The sequence below is a fragment of the Monodon monoceros genome, unplaced genomic scaffold, assembly GCF_005190385.1.
Source record: "Monodon monoceros isolate NGI ecotype Baffin Bay Population unplaced genomic scaffold, NGI_Narwhal_1 Super_Scaffold_5, whole genome shotgun sequence".
Taxonomy (NCBI): domain Eukaryota; kingdom Metazoa; phylum Chordata; class Mammalia; order Artiodactyla; family Monodontidae; genus Monodon; species Monodon monoceros.
The window spans coordinates 65,253,686-65,273,849 of NW_021703782.1; the positions used below are offsets into that span (position 1 = coordinate 65,253,686).

The following is a 20,164-nucleotide window of genomic DNA, read 5'->3' on the forward strand; positions in this document are numbered from 1 at the left end:
TCAATTCAGGTAAGTCATGTCACCTTATTTGTAAAAGAAAAGAGGTTGCTGCTTGGAGATGCAAAACTCCATAAGAACAGCATTTACTTAGTGCCTTATAATTAATAAAGACTTCAGATAAGTTGTGTTCCCTGATCAGACATTTGTTTCCAACTTCCACATATTTTTGATGGTGTACAATTGAACTGCCTATATGTAGTAGGCTGAATAATGTCTCCTCTCCCTGTCCTCCCCCAGAAAAGATGTCCACGTGCTAATCCCTGGAACCTGGGAATCTACTACCTTACATGGCGAAAGGGACTTTATAGTGTTAAGAATCTTAAGATGGTGAGATTATTTTGAATTATTTGGGTAAGCCAACATAAACACAAGGGTTCTTATAAGAGGGAGGCAAAAGGGTCAATGGAACAGAAAGTGATGTGACAACAAAAGCAGAAAATGGAGTGAGGAATCCACGGGGCAAAATATGCCAACCCCCTCTAAAAGCTGGAAGAGGCAGGGAACAACATTCCATGGAGCCTCCAGAAGGAAAAAGCCTTGCTGACATGTTGATTTTAGCTGCTTAAGATTCCTTTTGGAGTTCTGACTTCCCGAATTGTAAGAGAATATATTGTATTGTTTTAAGCCACTAAATTTGTGGTAATTTGCTGAAGAAACAATAGGAGGCTAATATGTCATCCACTGTCTCATTTACCTACAGATTATTTGGGGTCATGTGGAGCTTCCTGCAACTGTATCCTAGGTTCCAGCTTTCTGCTGTTGGGTTCTTTATCTCAGATTAAATACACTTTAAGATGTAGATGTAAACAATACCCAGCAGATGGCATGGAGTGCCAAAGAACAGATGGGAAAAAAGAAGAAAAAAGTAAAATGAAATGAGATCATGAAGGTCTAATTATGGCATTATTATCTATAGGGCTTAGGGACAGCTTACTGTGGCAGAGGCTGTTGGGGCCAGTACCAGACATTCCTTAAGCTGAAAATGTCAACAGTAACCCTAATATCCAGTGCTAATTTAAGACCTCCGTTGTCAGCTGTCTGGGAAAGAATTTTTTCTTAAAGAGAGATGGATGAAGAGAGGACCTTTCCTTCCCTCCCTTCCTGCTTGGTGTGCCTGATGTCCGGACATGTATACTGAATTTCTGCAGCCATTTTGGAACCATGAGGAAGAGGCCAAGAGAATTCTAAAGAGGGTAACCCAGTGCTCTTACAGCACTGAGACTCTGAACCAGCCCTGGGGATGCACATTTCCAAACTTTTTGTACGAGCAATGAAATGTCTGTATTTGTTTTTAGCCAGGAATTTATTCTATTACTTTTGGTCAAAAGTATTATAACTAAAATGCTACTTAAAAAATGAAATTTGGCTTCTAAATCCATCTAAAGTACTTGCTAGTAATCTCAGCTCGAGTCAAGTGTTTTCTGAGAACTGACTTTTTCCAGTATTGGGCTCTGATGGGTATAAAAGTGGGCCAGATATGATCCCTATACTCAAGGAACCTATAATCTAAGAGGGAAAGAGAAACATACTCTATTTGCAATATTATAATTTTATTACTTATATTTTAATAAATACCCAAAACCCAAAACTTAACTACACATTCATCTCAAGAGGAAGTTTGTTATGATTCAGAATTATCTGGTGCTTTGAGATGTTTTCCCCTTGAACTATATAAATCAAGTCAGACAATTTCCATGTGAGGTCAATATTATGATCCTATTTCACAGGTGAGGAAACAGAGACCTACAGATGTGTGGTGACTGGTCTGTAGTAGGCAGCATTCACAAGTGAATTAACCAGATTTTGAAGCAGCACTATTTTTCTTCTACTATATTACTCTGCCTCTTTCTTTAACATTTGTGATTTCCCAAAAATGTAGGCAAATAGAATACAGGCAAATGTGCAAAAACAGATGTTTAATCTGGTGGAGCCTCTTCAGATCTCTGGTTTTAGAAAACTCTTCAAAAGAGCACAGGTCACATCAGTCTCTTATCTGTAGTTAACCTTCTAGGAGCATCATTTATCCAATGATGGGTCACAGTATATTCCAACAGAGATTTCTGGATGATGGAAATGTTCTATATTTCTGCTGCATCTTTCCAATATGGTAGCCTCTAGCCACATGTGGCTCTTGGGCCTGTGAAATGCAACTAGTGTGACTGAGGAACTGGATTTTTAATTTTATTTAATTCTAGTTAATTTACATTTAATTTATTGAACAGTACAGGAACAGATTACAGATCTCATTAATCTTTTTCAGTATGGATGGGTAAAGAAAATGTGGTATATATACAATGGAATCTTATTCAGCCATAAAAAAGAAGGAAATCCTTCCATTTGTGACAACATGGATGGACCTAGAGGGCATTACGCTAAGAGAAAACAGTCATACAGAGAAAGATATATACTGTACGATCTCACTTGTATGTGGAATAAAAAAAAAATGCCCCACAGAGGTGGGGTGGGGGAGGGGAGGAGTGGGCAAAATGGGTGAAGGTGGAAGTTTAATGAGAAAAAGAAAAATGTAAGGGTTTGCAACCTTTGTTAATGTAAACCTAGCAAGAATTCCCAAGCACTCAGTTTCCTTATCAACAAAGCTGAAAAATACTATTTCAGCTTCCATAAACCTGTTTCCCAAAGATGCTTATTCAAAACAGTGATGGGAATACATGTGGACGCTTCCTTTTTATTTTTAAATTCTCAGCTCATCTCTTCTTCCTTCATCTGCCTCCTTTTCCTACTTTTTCAAATTTAGTTGCATTCAGCTTAAACATCACCATGTCTGTGACTCCCTCAGTCAGTCACAGATAGAAATCCAACTCAAAGAGCTTTAAAAAGTCCTACAAGAGAATAGATAGTATCATATGGCCATTAAACTCCATCAGTATAATCACATGGACTCAGCAAAATCAACACAACGATGATGACACAACACCAACAAAAGCAAAAAACAAAAACCAACATGTGTTTTTAAAACGCAAAATGGGCCCCAAACTTAAGCCAAATACTTGAACTAGTGCTTAACTGAAGAAAGTATGATCTGTTCTATCCCTTTATTTGGTTTCAAAGGTAATTTTGATTTTACGTAATTTTTGCATTTCCTGCTAAATTCTGAACACAGGCTCTGAGTAAGATGCAACTTTCATGTGCTACATTTGATGTAGATGGTAATTGTAATATACTCACTGTTTGGAAAATTCCGCTTAACTCTTCCATTTCTTGTGTCCTTTTCTAAGATCTCTAAAATCTATTATATTCCCCAATATTTTAAGAACCAATATTATTTCTGATGTGAAATGATCAATTTGTTGCCATAGAGATTATGTCCAATGACTAATTCTGGTATTTTTGAAACCTGAAAGCCAGAGACAAGTATATGTGATACAATAACTGTCACTAATAAGTCAGAATATATATTCGCACATATATGGTTATATGTGGGTAAACACCCACATATATTAGTTATGTGTTTTACAAGCAATGAAAATTCTCTGGGAAAAGAACGTATGAAAACAAGATCAGAGAGGCTCTTGCTGTCATATTATCATCCTGAGGCTATAGTCATACATACAGAATAAAATATTGTTAATCTAGTAATCAGCTGGAACTTTCCATTAAGTAGTCCTTCTGCACATCAACCAAACAACAAAGATTAATTCTCTGTTGGTTCCTGAAATGTCTTCGGAGTGTTAAAAATTTTTAACACTATATTAAAATATTCCTATGTTTTAAACTACAGTAAAATTTTATTTCATGGATAATGACTCGTATGTTATGTAAAAAACTAATTTAAAAATACTCCAACTATGGTATAGAACAGTGGTTCCCAAATGCCAGACCGGGGATTAGTAAGTAAATTTCATGACAATTTTGTTATCATTCTATCAAGAAGTGTGAAAAATAAGGACCTAAGAGATTATCTCTTATTCTGTATGTTCTTCTAAATTTTTCAGGGTTAAAATATCTGTTCTTCATGTAGGCAAGCTTGTGTTAGCCACTGAGATTCTTTGGAATCTCTGGGAAACACTGCTATAGAGCAAGATTTCTTGAATAGTAACTCCTAGACCATGATCTAGAGAATCAGAATATCTGGGAGGACGGTCTAGAAATTAACATGTTTAACCAGTTTTCCTTGATTCAAATACAACCTAATGTTTGAGAACCACTAGTATGGAGTAAAGTGTACAAACGTTGAATCGAAATACTCGAAAGTTTGAAATTTTGCCTTGCCATTTACTAGCTGGGTGACCTAAGATACTTTTAAAGTCTGGCAGCCTTCATTGTCTCCCCTGTAAAATGATTGGGCTTTTAGGAGAATGAAAACATTAATCAGTATAAAGTTTCCAACAGCACTTGGTCCAGAAAAGAAACCCAAGAAAATCAGTTCTCCACCATACCCTTGTACATGCTAGTTAAGTATTCACCATGCTACTTAAGTGTCCATTATATACCTTGCATATGTATTTTTGGATAGGCAGCATTTTAAGATGGTCCTCTCCAAATTCCCAACCACCAGTTATTCAGTTAAACACAAATCTAGGTATTCCTGTATAGGAATTTTGCTTATGTAATTAAAGTCCCAAATCAGTTGATCTTAAGATGGAAAGATTATTCTGGTGGGCCTGACCTGACTACATGAACCCTTTAAAAACAGAGAGATTTTTCTTGCTGGCTGTCCCACAGGAAGTCAGAGAGATGCACTTAGGCAGCCCTGGAAGAAGACCAACATCCATGTTGTGAACTGCCTATGGGACCACATGGCAAGGACCTGAGAGTAGTTGCTGAGATCAGTCCCCAACTGTCAACCTCAGTGCTACGACTGCAAGGAAATGAAATCTGAAACAACCTGAAGGAGCAAAGGGGGAGATCCTTCCCTAGAGGAGCCTCCAGAGGAGCATGCAGCTGGCCGACATCCTGATATCATCTTTGCCACACCCTGAACAGAGAACCCAGCCATGCTATGCCAGACTTCTGACCTACAGAACTGCAAGATAATAAAGTGTTCTTTTAAATCTCTAAGTTTGTGATAATTTGTTAGATGACAATAAATATATATATATAACAGAATTGTATTATTGTTTTTAAAAGTTAACATTATTTGAAGAACAAATTCCTCCTCTTGCCTTTTCCACCATACACCTATGCTTGTATCTGTAACAGAAATAAGAAGTGACAGTTCTTATCTTCCAAGGGCCAAACGGAAGGAGAAACAACATATTCACTACTTTGACATATTACCAAGGACTACATAAATGCACATCTCTTTCACTCCATCTCCTTTAGTTTGCTATAAATGCCCTACAGTGAAATAACGTTCCCATCTTGCCCACAGGCTTAGCTAAGAATCTAGAAGTGACAGGAACTGAACTTTTAACTTGAAGAAACAGCAATTCCCAAAGGTTTACAACTGTGAAGAGCTTCCTTCCTTGTTATTGTTGTTGAATTTTCATTTTCTTAGTCCTTCTATATGGTTGGGGGAAGGGAATTGGTACTTTTGGCCGTCTGATCTGATCAAGAAGATCAAGATTTTTTTTTGAAAGTCTTGGGACTTCAGTAAGAACACGCAGGTTTATTTGTTCTTCAAACTAAATCCCAATTGGTTTGGATTATTTAGACTAGGAACTTAGACATTCAACCAAACTCTACCTTCTAAAGTATTTCAAATAAAAATAAATCATGTCTCCAATCTCAATGAGGTCAGATCTAATAGGAGAATAATGATCTCTTTTCCCCTTTTTATAACCTGAAGCAAGTGTATGTAGGAATTTCTACTTGTGTAGGAAACATGTGTGCATTTCCCATGTAGACAACAATACACAACATTTATTAAGCAATTGTATGCCAGATCCTGTGTGGGCACTCTAAGGGTATTAATCTAACTGTCATAACATCTCTTCTAGAAAGGTAGCATAAGTTCTAACATTATGCCTTTTGTACAATGCAGAAACTATATATAGAATATTTAAATAATGTGCCCAAGATCATATAGCTAATAAGTGGAGAAGCTGGAACTCAGAAATTCTGGCTCTTGAGTTGTGTCTATAATGCTTACTCTATTTTGAGATGAGATGTATTACTTCTCTTAGCCGACAAATCTACTGCATGCAAAGTGCAGCCTTCAGCAGAAGATGCAGGACCTTCGGGTCAAAGAATGTTGCCTCTGCTTGGAGAGGCAAAATGCACAGGCGTGAAACAAGGAAACATCTAAAAACCAGTAACTGATTCCAGACCTTTCCCTCTCCTTCACTACTGCTCTTGGCAAGAAAAATGAAGGATACAAAAGCCTACTTTAAAGCTTCTGCCTAGAACCTAAAAAATTCAATAAGGCACCATAAAACAGATAGTATACTTTAATAGTTTATAACAAGATAGAAGCTTTTAGTTCAAGTTATGAGATGAACAGGTCTTGAAGGTGACTCCCTGGATCCCTGTTCCTTTATAACATGTTCTTGGCCCAAAATACCCTGTGCTTGAAATGCTTGTGTTGAAATGAAGGAAGGCACAATTCACCTCTCTTGGTCCTGGGCTTTTGTTACTGTCACGGAAATCAGGATATTAAGCAGTGTGTGTGTGTGTGTGTGTGTGTGTGTGTGTGTGTACGTGCACACACACGTTGAAAAACAAAACAAAGGCATAAAATGCACAGAAGGGATCTTTTTCCTGGAATCACAATTTAGAACTACTCAGTTTTCTTCCCACCATGTTAGAAATGAGCTTTGAAAAATAGAACTAGCAGGGACCTTCAAGATGGTGGAGGAATAAGACGTGGAGGTCACCTTCCTCCCCACAAATACATCAGAAATACATCTACATGCGGAACAACTCCTACAGAGCACCTACTGAATGCTGGCAGAAAAACTCAGACTTCCCAAAAGGCAAGAAAATCCTCACGTACCTGGGTAGGGCAAAAGAAAAAAGAGAGACAAAAGAATAGGGACAGGACCTGCCCATTTGGGAGGGAGCTGTGAAGGAGGAAAAGTTTCCACACAATAGGGAGTCCCTTCACTGGTGGAGACAGGGGGGTGGGGTGGGTGGGTGGCGGGGGGGAAGTTTTGGAGCCACGGAGGAGAGCGCAGTAACAGGGGTGCAGAGGGCAAAGCGGAGAGATTCCCACACAGAGTATCGGTGCCGACCAGCACTCACCAGCCTGAGAGGCTTGTCTGCTCACTCAGCAGGATGGGCGTGGGCTGGGAGCTGAGGCTCGGGCTTCAGAGGTCGGTGAAATGGTGAAATACTGAAACCATTATCCTCTAAGACCAGGAGCAAGACAAGGTTGCCCAATCTCACTGCTAGTATTCAACATAGTTTTGGAAGTATTAGCCACAGAAATCAGAGAAGAAAAAGAAATAAAAGGAATCCAAATCAGAAAAGAAGAAGTAAAACTGTCACTGTTTGCAGATGACATGATACTATACGTAGAGAATCCTAAAGATGCTACCAGAAGACCACTAGAGCTAATCAATGAATTTGGTAAAGTAACAGGATACATAAAATCCTGTTCACAAAATGAATGCACAGAAATCTCTTGCATTCCTATACACTAATGCTGAAAAATCTGAAAGAGAAATGAAGGAAACACTCCCATTTACCATTGCAACAAAAAGAATACAACACCTAGGAATAAACCTACCTAGGGAGACAAAAGACCTGTATGCAGAAAACTATAAGACACTGATGAAAGAAATTAAAGATGATACAAACAGATGGAGAGATATACCATGTTCTTGGATTGGAAGAATCAACATTGTGAAAATGACTATATTACCCAAAGCAATCTACAGATTCAATGCAACCCCTATCAAACTACCAACGACATTTTTCACAGAACTAGAACAAAAAATTTCAAAATTTGTATGGGAACACAAAAGACCCCAAATAGCCAAAGCAATCTTGAGAAAGAAAAACAGAGCTGGAGAAATCACACTCTCTGACTTCAGACTATACGGCAAAGCTACAGTAATCAAGACAGTATGGTACTGGCAAAAACACAGAAATATAGATCAATGGAACAGGATAGAAGGCCCACAGATAAACCCACGCGCATATGGTCACCTTATCTTTGATAAAGGAGGCAAGAAAACACAATGGAGAAAAGACAGGCTCTTCAATAAATGGTGCTGGGAAAACTGGACAGCTACATGTAAAAGAATGAAATTAGAACACTTCCTAACACCATATCTAAAAATAAACTCAAAATGGATTAAAGACCTAAATGTAAGGCCAGATACTACAAAACTCTTAGAGGAAAACACAGGTAGAACACTCTATGACATAAATCACAGCAAGATCCTTTTTGACCCACCTCCTAGAGAAACAGAAATAAAAACAAAAATAAACAAATGGGACCTAATGAAACTTCAAAGCTTTTGCACAGCAAAGGAAACCACAAACAAGACAAAAAGACCACTCTCAGAATGGGAGAAAATATTTGCAAATGAAGCAACTGACAAAGGATTATCTCCAAAATATACAAGCAGCTCATGCAGCTCAATATCAAAAAACAAACAACTCAATCCAAAAATGGATGGAAGACGTAAATAGACATTTCTCCAAAGAAGACATACAGACTGCCAACAAACACATGAAAGGATGCTCAACATCACTAATCATTAGAGAAATGCAAATCAAAACCACAATGAGGTATCACCTCACACCAGTCAGAATTGCCATCATCAAGAAATCTACAAAAATAAGTGCTGCAGAGGGTGTGGAGAAAAGGGAAACCTCTTGCACTGTTGGTGGGAATGTAAGTTGATACAGCCGCCATGGAGAACAGTATGTATGGAGGTTCCTTTAAAAACTAAAAATAGAATTACCATATGATCCAGCAATCCCACTACTGGGCATATACCCTGAGCAAACCATAATTCAAAAAGAGTCATGTACCACAATGTTCACTGCAGCTCTATTTACAATAGCCAGGACATGGAAGCACCTAAGTATCATCAACAGATGAATGGATAAAGAAGATATGGCACACATATACCATGGAATATTACTCAGCCATTAAAAGAAACAAAATTGAGTTATTTGTAGTGAGGTGGATGGACCTAGGGTCTGTCATACAGAGTGAAGTAAGTCAGAAAGAGAAAAACAAATACCATATGCTAACACATATATATGGAATCTAAAAGAAAAGAAATGGTTCTGATGAACCTAGGGGCAGGGTAGGCATAAAGACACCGATGTAGAGAATGGACTTGAGGACACGGGGAGGGGGAAGGGTAAGCTGGTACAAAGTGAGAGAGTAGCATTGATATATATACACTACCAAATGTAAAACAGCTAGTGGGAAACAGCTGCATAGCACAGGGAAGATCAGCCTGCTGCTTTGTGACCACCTATAGGGGTGGGATAGGGTGGGTGGGAGGGAGATGCAAGAAGGAGGTGATATGGGGATATATGTATTCATATAGGTGATTCACTTTGTTATACAGCAGAAAATAGTACAACGCTGTAAAGCAATTACATTCCAATAAAGATGTTAAAAAAAATAGAAAATAGCACTAGTATAACTTTATCTCTCCAGAAATACTGTGTCTCTGAAATTACATATCTCAAAGTTAATATAAAGTAAATCTTAAATAAGGTAAGGGGGAGCCTATTTATAAGGGACTTGTGATGTATCATTTCTAATAGAAAAATTACCCTTTAAATGATCTATTTTGGAAGTGAATTTGTGCCACATCTGTTTTAAAGGAATTGCTCCCTTCAAGCTTCCTCATCTCTCACTGAACTATGGTAATATCTTTCTAACTGCTTTCCCTGTCTCATCACAAGCCTCACATTGACCCTTATTCTTTCTCACCCCCAAGTTTATTCTCCGTATCACCTATAATAGGGGCTCTATATCTGGACCCATGGATAGAATTCAGTGGTCCATAAACTTGGATAAAGTATCTTTTTTTTTCACTAATCTCAAACCGAAATTTAGCATTTCCTTCTACGATGAAACAAATTTCAGTATTATTTGTAGTAGATGTGAGCTAGTCGCCAAACAAAACCACAGACATTTTCAAATCTCACTACAGTTACAGCAAATATCCCCAATAGCATGTAAGTGTACCACCATTCAAAATTATCTTAGTTATTAGACTTCCTCCTAGATCTTATTATTTAGTGCATTTAATAAAGAAGCACATATATAGCTGTATTACAGATTTGTTTCTTTTTTATATTTTGATCACTGTGTTTCAATGTAATTGGTCTCCTTTGAAATTCTATAGGTCTATTTAAAAACCACTTCTGAGAAGGGATCTCTAGGCTTCCCAGACAGTTAAAGCAGTCCATGGCACACATACAAGTATTAAGAACCTCTGCTCTGAAAGGATCTTTCTAACATTTTCATAATGTTACTCCCTTAACTTAAACTTCTTCAGTGGCACCAAGCCACCTCCCTAATAGCATCCAAATCCTTTGTGGTTCACAGAAGACCTTCCATGATCTATATGTCTCCTTCCACTGCCTCGCTGCCTGTGTGTTGATCCTTGTGCTCTGCTTTCTATCTGTTCCAAACTGTTTCAAGTTTCCAGATGCACTGAACCATCACAGTTCTCTTTTATCTCTGGGCACACTGTTATCTCTGATAAAAAGTCTTTCCCTAATTGACTGCTGGTAAATTCAAGACCCAGCTCAAGGGTGACAAATCAAGAGTTCAGTTTTGGATATGCCAAGTATAAAATACCTATGAGACATCCAAGTGGAAATGTCACGTCTGGAATTCTAATGAAAGGTCAGAACTGCGAATGTGGGTTTGGGAGGCAGCAGCACAGAAATGGTCTTTGAAGCTGAGAGACTTGATGAAATCATCTGTGGCATGAGCCCAGACAGAAAAGAGAAAGTGCTGCAGGAGGGCTGGGTATGCTGACCAGCACCTGCACAGTCGTTATTCTCTTTAGATTAGGATCACTTCTCTTTGGGGCAAAATGTGCAAATTCCAAGGGCCCAACCATCAGTGACCCAAAGTTCACACCACAGAGGTGTACTCTTGAGTTTTGCACTGAGCAAATGGCTACAGTCAGGGAGGGGGAGAACCAACAGTTACTAGCTGTGTCACCCTGGAAGATTAGTAATAGCTCCTCTATTTCACAGAGAATGTAACTGGTATACAGTCACTGGTATACAGAGCTGAGTTAAAATCCTGACTCCACTCTTTATTGGCTGCATAACCTTGGACAAGATACTTAATGTCTCCCAAATTTCATCAGTAAGTGAAGCTGTAAGGAGAATTAAGTAAAATAATGGATACAAGTCCAATGCCTAACATATAATAAATGCCCAAAATGCGTTAGCTGTTGATATGAAATACCTTGGTCAGTGTTACTAATTCCGTTACTGTGCCTAAGAAATTTACCCAGGTGTACGCAACTCCAAAGCTTGTGATCATTCCGCTGTGCCATGCCACGACTCCTGTGCTTGACAACTACCTGATTTTGGCTCTATCCCTTCTTTCTCTGTTTACTTCTCTAATGCTCCCTAAGAATAATTTTTTAATTTAATTCATTTTCTTTTTAATTGGAAAGTGCTGCTTCCAGAAACTGGCTCTGCCTACTGCTCTCTGGCAGGAAGTATGTAATTTCACATGGCCTTTGTAAATGTGTGCCCAGGGAAACCCAATGTTTCCCCTTTTCCTCCTCCCAGCCCACCTTACTCTCCAGGGGAACCTCACCAGCTTACTCAGCATGCAGGGCTTGCCAGCAAGGCATACAAGCACTGCTCTTTTCCCAGACTGCAGTGAAACGTGGATTAGCTACATTCCTGCTGACTCTGCTTTTGTTGTGCATTCTATTTAATAAATCTTCAACCACTGTGGATATGAGAAACAAAAAAGATGGGAGACAGTTAATTTATCCCTGAAGATCAATTAGAAACATGGACCCAGTCTAGCATGATCATCTTCAAAACACCTTTCCTTGTTTTCTGCAGTGTGTGCTCTCCAGCCCACTTTGTATTTGTACAGGTGATTCATTGGATCCAGGTGGATGCTCCTAATGAACAACCACCACCGTCAAGGCAGGTAGAGAGGACTCTTGCAGAAATCAGAGCATGTAGGTTTCCACAATTCCTGCTTCCTCCTTTGTATGAGTGTAAATGTGTATGCGTGTTTGTGTGTAACCTCATCACATTTTTCTGTCTTACGTTTGGTTGAAAATTGGTCTAGGAGTCTTTATAGTGCAATACATGGGTGTTGACCATTTTTTAAAGTCATTTTCTAAGGTTAAGGAATCTACTTAACTCTCTTTGAACTGTCCTCATCAGGGTTTCCTAAAAGGATCTACTAAAAAAATACATTTAAATCAGCAGTTCAAGCAAATTTTCTCTAGATCAGGGCAGATGAAAAGTGGAAGAGAGATGGATCACTTACTGCTTTTAACTCTTATCTTTGCAAAAGTGTACAGGTTAGATTATTCCTTTTTTAAAAAAATCATCAACTTAATCTCCAAGCCCAACACGCTGGTTCCATTTTTCTTTATATCTCCTTTTGTTTTAGCATTTGTCATCCCTGCCCATCAAGTGTCCTTGTAGCAATTAAGAAAGACATCTGCTAGGATTTCTGACATTTTTCTTCCATTAGTGTGGCAGAAACTGCTAACGAACAGTGCGATGTCGTTTGCCTAGCCATTCGTAATGCCACAACAAGAGCCATTTGTTTTAATTAGCTAGGTCAGAGGTTCCTAGCATCTTTCCAGATGTGTGGGCAAGATGATGAATAAATGTAGCATTCCAGGCTCTTAAAAATTAATTGCTCAAAATAAAGCCCTGCAAAACCCAACTGCTGTCTGCTTCTACGCACACTGATTTACACACATGCATACTGCTGGACTCATTTACTTAATTGTTCTATCTTGGTGTCCCAACTTTGGTTCCTAATTGCCATTAATTTTATGCCATTTCAGGAAGAAACTCTAATCTTGTCCCTTTTTTCTCTGTAATTCTCTGGATCCATTAGCTCTATGCATGTCTTTACCACATCTTTGAAATTGGCTGGGGCTTGTTCACCCCAGCGGACTGAAAACTGCTTAAGGGCAACTACTGTCATATTTACTTTTGTAATCACAGAATCTAGTGTCTTATACATTGAAGGTACTACAATATATTGTTGGATTAATGAAAGGCCCTTCTTAACTTTGGCAGATGAATGGCCAATGATACATTCTCCTTAGAAAAACTAAACACATATCCATAGAAACGGAACCCTGCCTACCATTTGAAGGGATTAAGAACTTTGATCTATAGACACAAACTCACCTTGCTCAGTCTATCTAGAAAGTGAAGTCCTAGGTGGTGAAACGCATAGATCCAATACTGTTGAAAGTCACGGGGAATCTGATAGAGGAATTCTGTCCTCTTGTTCCCTGCTCCACAATGACACCAAAGAACTTGGGCCATCTATGTCTACCATCTAGTCCAACCAAGTGAACAAGATACCCAGGAGCATTTGTTATGTTGGCTTATGAACGACTGAGCAAACAGGGATGGTAAATATATGGCTCCACTTACATCTACATCCCATGGCCAGAGCACTCAGATTGTATGCAAGGCTAACAATGAATCACTGGCCAAGTCACAATATTAAATCACACTAATTTCTCACATTTAGGTCAGCCCATTGGGTCATTCCTAGTGTACTGAATACTATCTGCTTTAATAGTTTATTTGGGATTTCCTTTTCTTTTCACCTTAACAGTAGCCTCAAGTTTTCTTTTGTTGGGTCGGGTAAATTATCCAGTTAAACTGCCTCCAAAAGATTTAACATGTAGTACCTAGTATCTCAAAGTAACGAGAAATTTGGATTAAATTTCTTCTCATGTTATTTGGCACCCACGACCAGGTAAATGGGAAGAACACTTTTTAGATCTCGGGAGTTGTGGGAAGGTTTGCCTTTTTTTCATAAATGAGAGTAAACTTATAATCAGTCATAAATATACCTTTAATGGGGTTTATGACTCCTGTGGGCCATATTAGGGTTTCTTCTGCCTTAATCTCTTTAATGCTCTATTGAGTATGGTTTGTTGTCTACACCTTAAGAAGGGCTAGGTGGACAACATATTTTCCAATTACAGAGCTCAAAACTGTTTTATACCTTCAGTAATGTATATACCCTTTTCTTTTCTTTTTTTCTCCCGTGTCACATTTTTATACTCATTAACCTGAATGCTTTCTTTGGCTTCCTTCCACCTTTTCAAAATCTGATTCTTGCACAGTCTTTCCCAGACTATCATTTCCAATCTGTTTGGAATCTAGTCAATCAGAGTAGATTTTCACCTTCCCCTTAAGAAGGTAGGCTAGCTTCTTTTGAAGGCCACATCATTGATGTCTAGTTCCAGATGATCTTCAGAACACACACACTGTATAGTTAATCTGACAGAATCTTCAGTGTTCACGGTTCCTGGGTATCAATGTTAATTATAATCCACTGTGGATTTCTACTAGTTCTTTTCTTTTTTTTTTTTTTTTTGCATTTCTTGGATGAACTGTTGTGCCCTTTCTGATATGCTCTGTCTACCTCCTCTGAATTGAGAGTCTTTTATAAGTCTCAACACTGCTCTAATACCGATTTACACAGCACCCAACAAGATCTCCCAAAGCCTCACAATAGAATATCCCACACCCCACAGCCCACACAATAACAAGAATACCTTGCCCAGGAATTCAACCAAGATGGCAGAGTAGAAGGACATGCTCTCACTTCCTCTTGCGAGAACACCAGAATCACAACTAGCTGCTGGACAGTCATCGACAGGAAGACACTGGAACTCACCAAAAATATACCCCACATCCAAAGACAAAGGAGAGGCCACAGTGAGACGGTAGGAGGGGTGAAATCACAGTAAAATCAAATCCCATAACTGCTAGGTGGGTGACTCACAGACTAGAGAACACTTATACCACAGAAGTCTGCCCACTGGAGTGAAGGTTCTGAGCCCCAAATCAGGCTTCCCAACATGGGGGTTGGGCAATGGGAAGAGGAATTCCTAGAGAATCAGACTTTGAAGGCTAGCGGGATTTGATTGCAGGACTTCAACAGGACTGGGGGAAACAGAGACTCCTCTCTTGGCGGGCACACACCAAGTAGTGTGCGCATCAGGACCCAGGGGAAGGAGCAGTGACCCCACAGGAGACTGAATCAGACCTACCTGCTAGTGTTGGAGGGTCTCCTGCAGAGGTGGGGGGCAGCTGTGGCTCACCGTGGGGGGAAGGACACTGGCAGCAGAAGTTCTGGGAAGTACTTCTTGGTGTGAGCCCTCCCAGAGTCCACCATTAGCCCCACCAAGAGCCAAGGTAGGCTCCAGCGTTGGGTTGCCTCAGGTCAAACAACCAACAGGGAGGGAACCCAGCCCCACCCATCAGCAGTCAAGCGGATCAAAATTTTACTCAGCTCTACCCACCACCAGTCCCTCCCATCAGGAAACTTGCACAAGCCTCTTAGATAGCCTCATCCACCAGAGGGCAGACAGCAGAAGCAAGAAAAACTACAATCCTGCAGCCTGTGGAACAGAAACCACATTCAGAAAGATAGATAAGATGAAAAGGCAGAGGGCTATGTACCAGATGAGGGAACAAGATAAAACCCCAGAAAAACAACTAAATGAAGTGGAGATAGACAACCTTCCAGAAAAAGAATTCAGAATAATGATAGTGAAGATGATCCAGGACGTCGGAAAAAGAATGGAGGCAAAGATCGAGAAGATGCAAGAAATGTTTAACAAAGACCTAGAAGAATTAAAGAACAAACAAACAGAGATGAACAATACAACTACTGAAATGAAAAATACACTAGAAGGAATCAATAGCAGAATAACTGAGGCAGAAGAACGGATAAGTGACCTGGAAGACAGAATGGTGGAATTCACTGCCACTGAACAGAATAAAGAAAAAAGAATGAAAAGAAATGAAGACAGCCTAAGAGACCTCTGGGACAACATTAAACACAACAACATTCGCATTATAGGGGTCCCGAAGGAGAAGAGAGAGAGAAAGGACCAGAGAAAATATGTGAAGAGATTGTAGTCAAAAACTTCCCTAACATGGGAAAGGAAACAGCCACCCAAGTCCAGGAAGCGGAGAGAGTCCCATACAGGATAAACCCAAGGAAAAACACCCCGAGACACAGAGTAATCAAACTGGCAAAAATTAAAGACAAAGAAAAACTATTGAAAGCAGCAAGGGAAAAACGACAAATAACATACAAGGGAACTCCCATAAGGTTAATAGCTGATTTCTCAGCAGAAACTCTACAAGCCAGAAGGGAGTGGCATGATATACTTAAAGTGATGAAAGGGAAGAAACTACAACCAAGATTACTCTACCCGGCAAGGATCTCATTCAGATTCAATGAAGAAATCAAAAGCTTCACAGACAAGAAAAAGTTAAGAGAATTCAGCACCACCAAACCAGCTCTACAACAAATGCTAAAGGAACTTCTCTAAGTGGGAAACACAAAAGAAAAGGACCTACAAAAACAAACCCCAAACAATTAAGAAAATGGTCATAGAAACATACATATCAATAATTACCTTAAACGTGAATGGATTAAATGCTCCAACCAAAAGACACAGGCTTGCTGAATGGATACAAAAACAAAACCCATATATATGCTGTCTACAAGAGACCCACTTCAGACCTAGGGACACAGACAGACTGAAAGTGAGGGGATGGAAAAAGATATTCCAGGCAAATGGAAATCAAAAGAGAGCTGGAGTAGCAATACTCATATCAGATAAAATAGACTTTAAAATAAAGAATACGGGCTTCCCTGGTGGCACAGTGGTTGAGAGTCCACCTGCCGATGCAGGGGACGCGGGTTCGTGCCCCGGTCCAGGAAGATCCCACATGCCATGGAGTGGCTAGGCCTGTGAGCCACGGCCACTGAGCCTGCGCGTCTGGAGCCTGTGCTCTGCAACAGGAAAGGCCACAACAGTGAGAGGCCCGCGTACCGCAAAATAAAATAAAATAAAATAAAGAATGTTACAAGAGACACGGAAGGACACTACATAATGATCAAGGGATCAATCCAAGAAGAAGATATAACAATTATAAATATATATGCACCCAACATACGAGCACCTCAATATATAAGGCAATTGCTAACAGCTATAAAAGGGGAAATCAACAGTAACACAATAATAGTGGGGGACATTAACACCTCACTTACACCAGTGGACAGATCATCCAAAATGAAAATAAATGAGGAAACAGAAGCTTTAAATGAAACAACAGACCAGATAGATTTAATTGATATTTATAGGACATTCCATCCAAAAACAGCAGATTGCACTTTCTTCTCAAGTGCACACGGAACATTCTCCAGGATAGATCACATCTTGGGTCACAATCAAGCCTCAGTAAAGTTAACAAAATTGAAATCATATCAAGCATCTTTTCTGACAATACTATGTGATTAGAAATGAATTAAGGGAAAAAAAACGTAAGAAACACAAACACATGGAGGCTAAACAGTACGTTACTAAATAACCAAGAGATAACTGAAGAAATCAAAGAGGAAATCAAAAAATACCTAGAGACAGATAACAATGAAAACACAACGATCCAAAACCTATGGGATGCAGCAAAAGCAGTTCTATGAGGAAAGTTTATCGCTATACAAGCCTATCTCAAGAAACAAGAAAAATCTCAAATAAACAATCTAACCTTACACCTAAAGGAACTAGAGAAAGAAAAACAAACAAAACCCAAAGTTAGCAGAAGGAAAGAAATAATAACGATCAGAGATAAATGAAATGGAAACAAAGAAAACAATAGCAAAGATCAATAAAACTAAAAGCTGGTTCTTTGAGAAGATAAACAAAATTGATAAACCATTAGCCACACTCATCAAGAAAAAGAGGGAGAGGACTCAAATCAATAAAATGAGAAATGAAAAAGGAGAAGTTACAACATACACCACAGAAATACAAAGCATCCTAAGAGACTACTACAAGCAACTCTATGCCAATAAAATGGACAACCTGGAAGAAATGGACAAATTCTTAGAAAGGTATAAACATCCAAGACTGTACCAGGAAGAAATAGAAAATAGGAACAGACCAATCACAAGTAATGAAGTTGAAACTGTGATTAAAAGTCTTCCAACAAACAAAAGTCCAGGACCAAATGGCTTCACAGGTGAATTCTATCAAACATTTAGAAAAGAGCTAACACCCATCCTTCTCAAACGCTTCCAAAAAATTGCAGAGGAAGGAACACTCCCAAACTCATTCTATGAGGCCACCATTACCCTGATACCAAAACCAGACAAAGATGCTACAACAAAAGAAAATTACAGACCAATATCACTGATGAATATAGATGCAAAAATCCTCAATAAAATACTAGCAAACAGAATCCAACAACACATTAAAAGGATCAGACACCATGATCAAGTGGGATTTATCCCAGGGATGCAAGGATTCTTCAATATACGCAATCAATCAATGTGATAAACCATATTAACAAATTGAAGAATAAAAACCATATGACCATCTCAATAGATGCAGAAAAAGCTTTTGACAAAATTCAACACCCATTTATGATAAAAACTCTCCAGAAAGTGGGCATAGAGAGAACCTACCTCAACATAATAAAGGCCATATATGACAAACCCACAGCAAACATCATTCTCAATGGTGAAAAACTGAAAGCATTTCCTCTAAGATCAGGAACAAGATAAGGATGTCCACTCTAACCACTATTATTCAACATAGTTTTGGAAGTCCTAGCCACGGCAATCAGAGAAGAAAAAGAAATAAAAGGAATACAAATTGGAAAAGAAGTAAAACTGTCACTGTTTGTAGATGATATGATACTATACATAGAGAATCCTAAAGATGCCACCAGAAAACTACTAGAGCTAATCAATGAATTTGGTAAAGTTGCAAGATACAAAATTAATGCACAGAAATCTCTTGCATTCCTATACACTAATGATGAAAAATCTGAAAGAGAAATTAAGAAAACACTCCCATTTACCACTGCAACAAAAAGAATAAAATACCTAGGAATAAACCTACCTAGGGAGACAAAAGACCTGTATGCAGAAAACTATAAGACACTGATGAAAGAAATTAACAATGATACCAACAAATGGAGAGATATACCATGTTCTTGGATTGGAAGAATCAATACTGTGAAAATGACTATACTACCCAAAGCAATCTACAGATTCAATCAATCCCTATCAAATGCCCTACCAATGGCATTTTTTACGGAACTAGAACAAAAAGTCTCAAAATTTGTATGGAGACACAAAAGACCCCGAATAACCAAAGCAGTCTTGAGGGAAAAAAATGGAGCTGGAGGAATCAGACTCCCTGACTTCAGGCTATACTACAAAGCTACAGTAGTCAAGACAATATGGTACTGGCATAAAAACAGAAACACAGATCAATGGAACAGGATAGAAAGCCCAGAGATAAACGCACGCACCTATGGTCAACTAATCTATGACAAAGGAGGCAAGGATATATAATGGAGAAAAGACAGTCTCTTCAATAAGTGGTGCTGAGGAAACTGGACAGCTACATGTAAAAGAATGAAATTAGAACACTCCCGAACACCATACACAAAAATAAACTCAAAATGGAATCGAGACGTAAATGTAAGACCGGACACTATAAAACTCTCAGAGGAAAACATAGGCAGAACACTCTTTGACATAAATCACAGAAAGATCTTTTTTGATCCACCTCCTAGAGAAACGGAAATAAAAACAAAAATAAACAAATGGGACCTAGTGAAACTTCAAAGTTTTTACACAGCAAAGGAAACCATAAACAAGACGAAAAGACAACCCTCAGAATGAGAGAAAATATTTGCAAACGAATCAGTGGACAAAGGATTAATCTCCAAAATATATAAACAGCTCATGCAGCTCAATATTAAAAAAACAAAGAAACGAATCCAAAAATGGGCAGAAGACCTAAATAGACATTTCTCCAAAGAAGACATACAGATGTCCAAGAAGCACATGAAAAGCTGCTCAACAACACTAATTATTAGAGAAATGCAAATCAAAACTACAATGAGGTATCACCTCACACCAGTTAGAATGGGCATCATCAGAAAATCTACAAACAACAAATTCTGGAGAGTGTGTGGAGAAAAGGGAACCCTCTTGCACTGTTGGTGGGAATGTAAATTGATACAGCGTCTATGGAGAACAGTA

At 38.8% G+C, this 20,164-nt stretch overlaps 1 protein-coding gene across 26 annotated transcripts in view; it reads right to left on the reverse strand.

The window, feature by feature from the left end:
• Positions 1–20,164, reverse strand: part of TRPM3 (transient receptor potential cation channel subfamily M member 3) — a 798,781-nt gene that overhangs the window by 395,507 nt on the left and 383,110 nt on the right. The window lies entirely within an intron of this gene.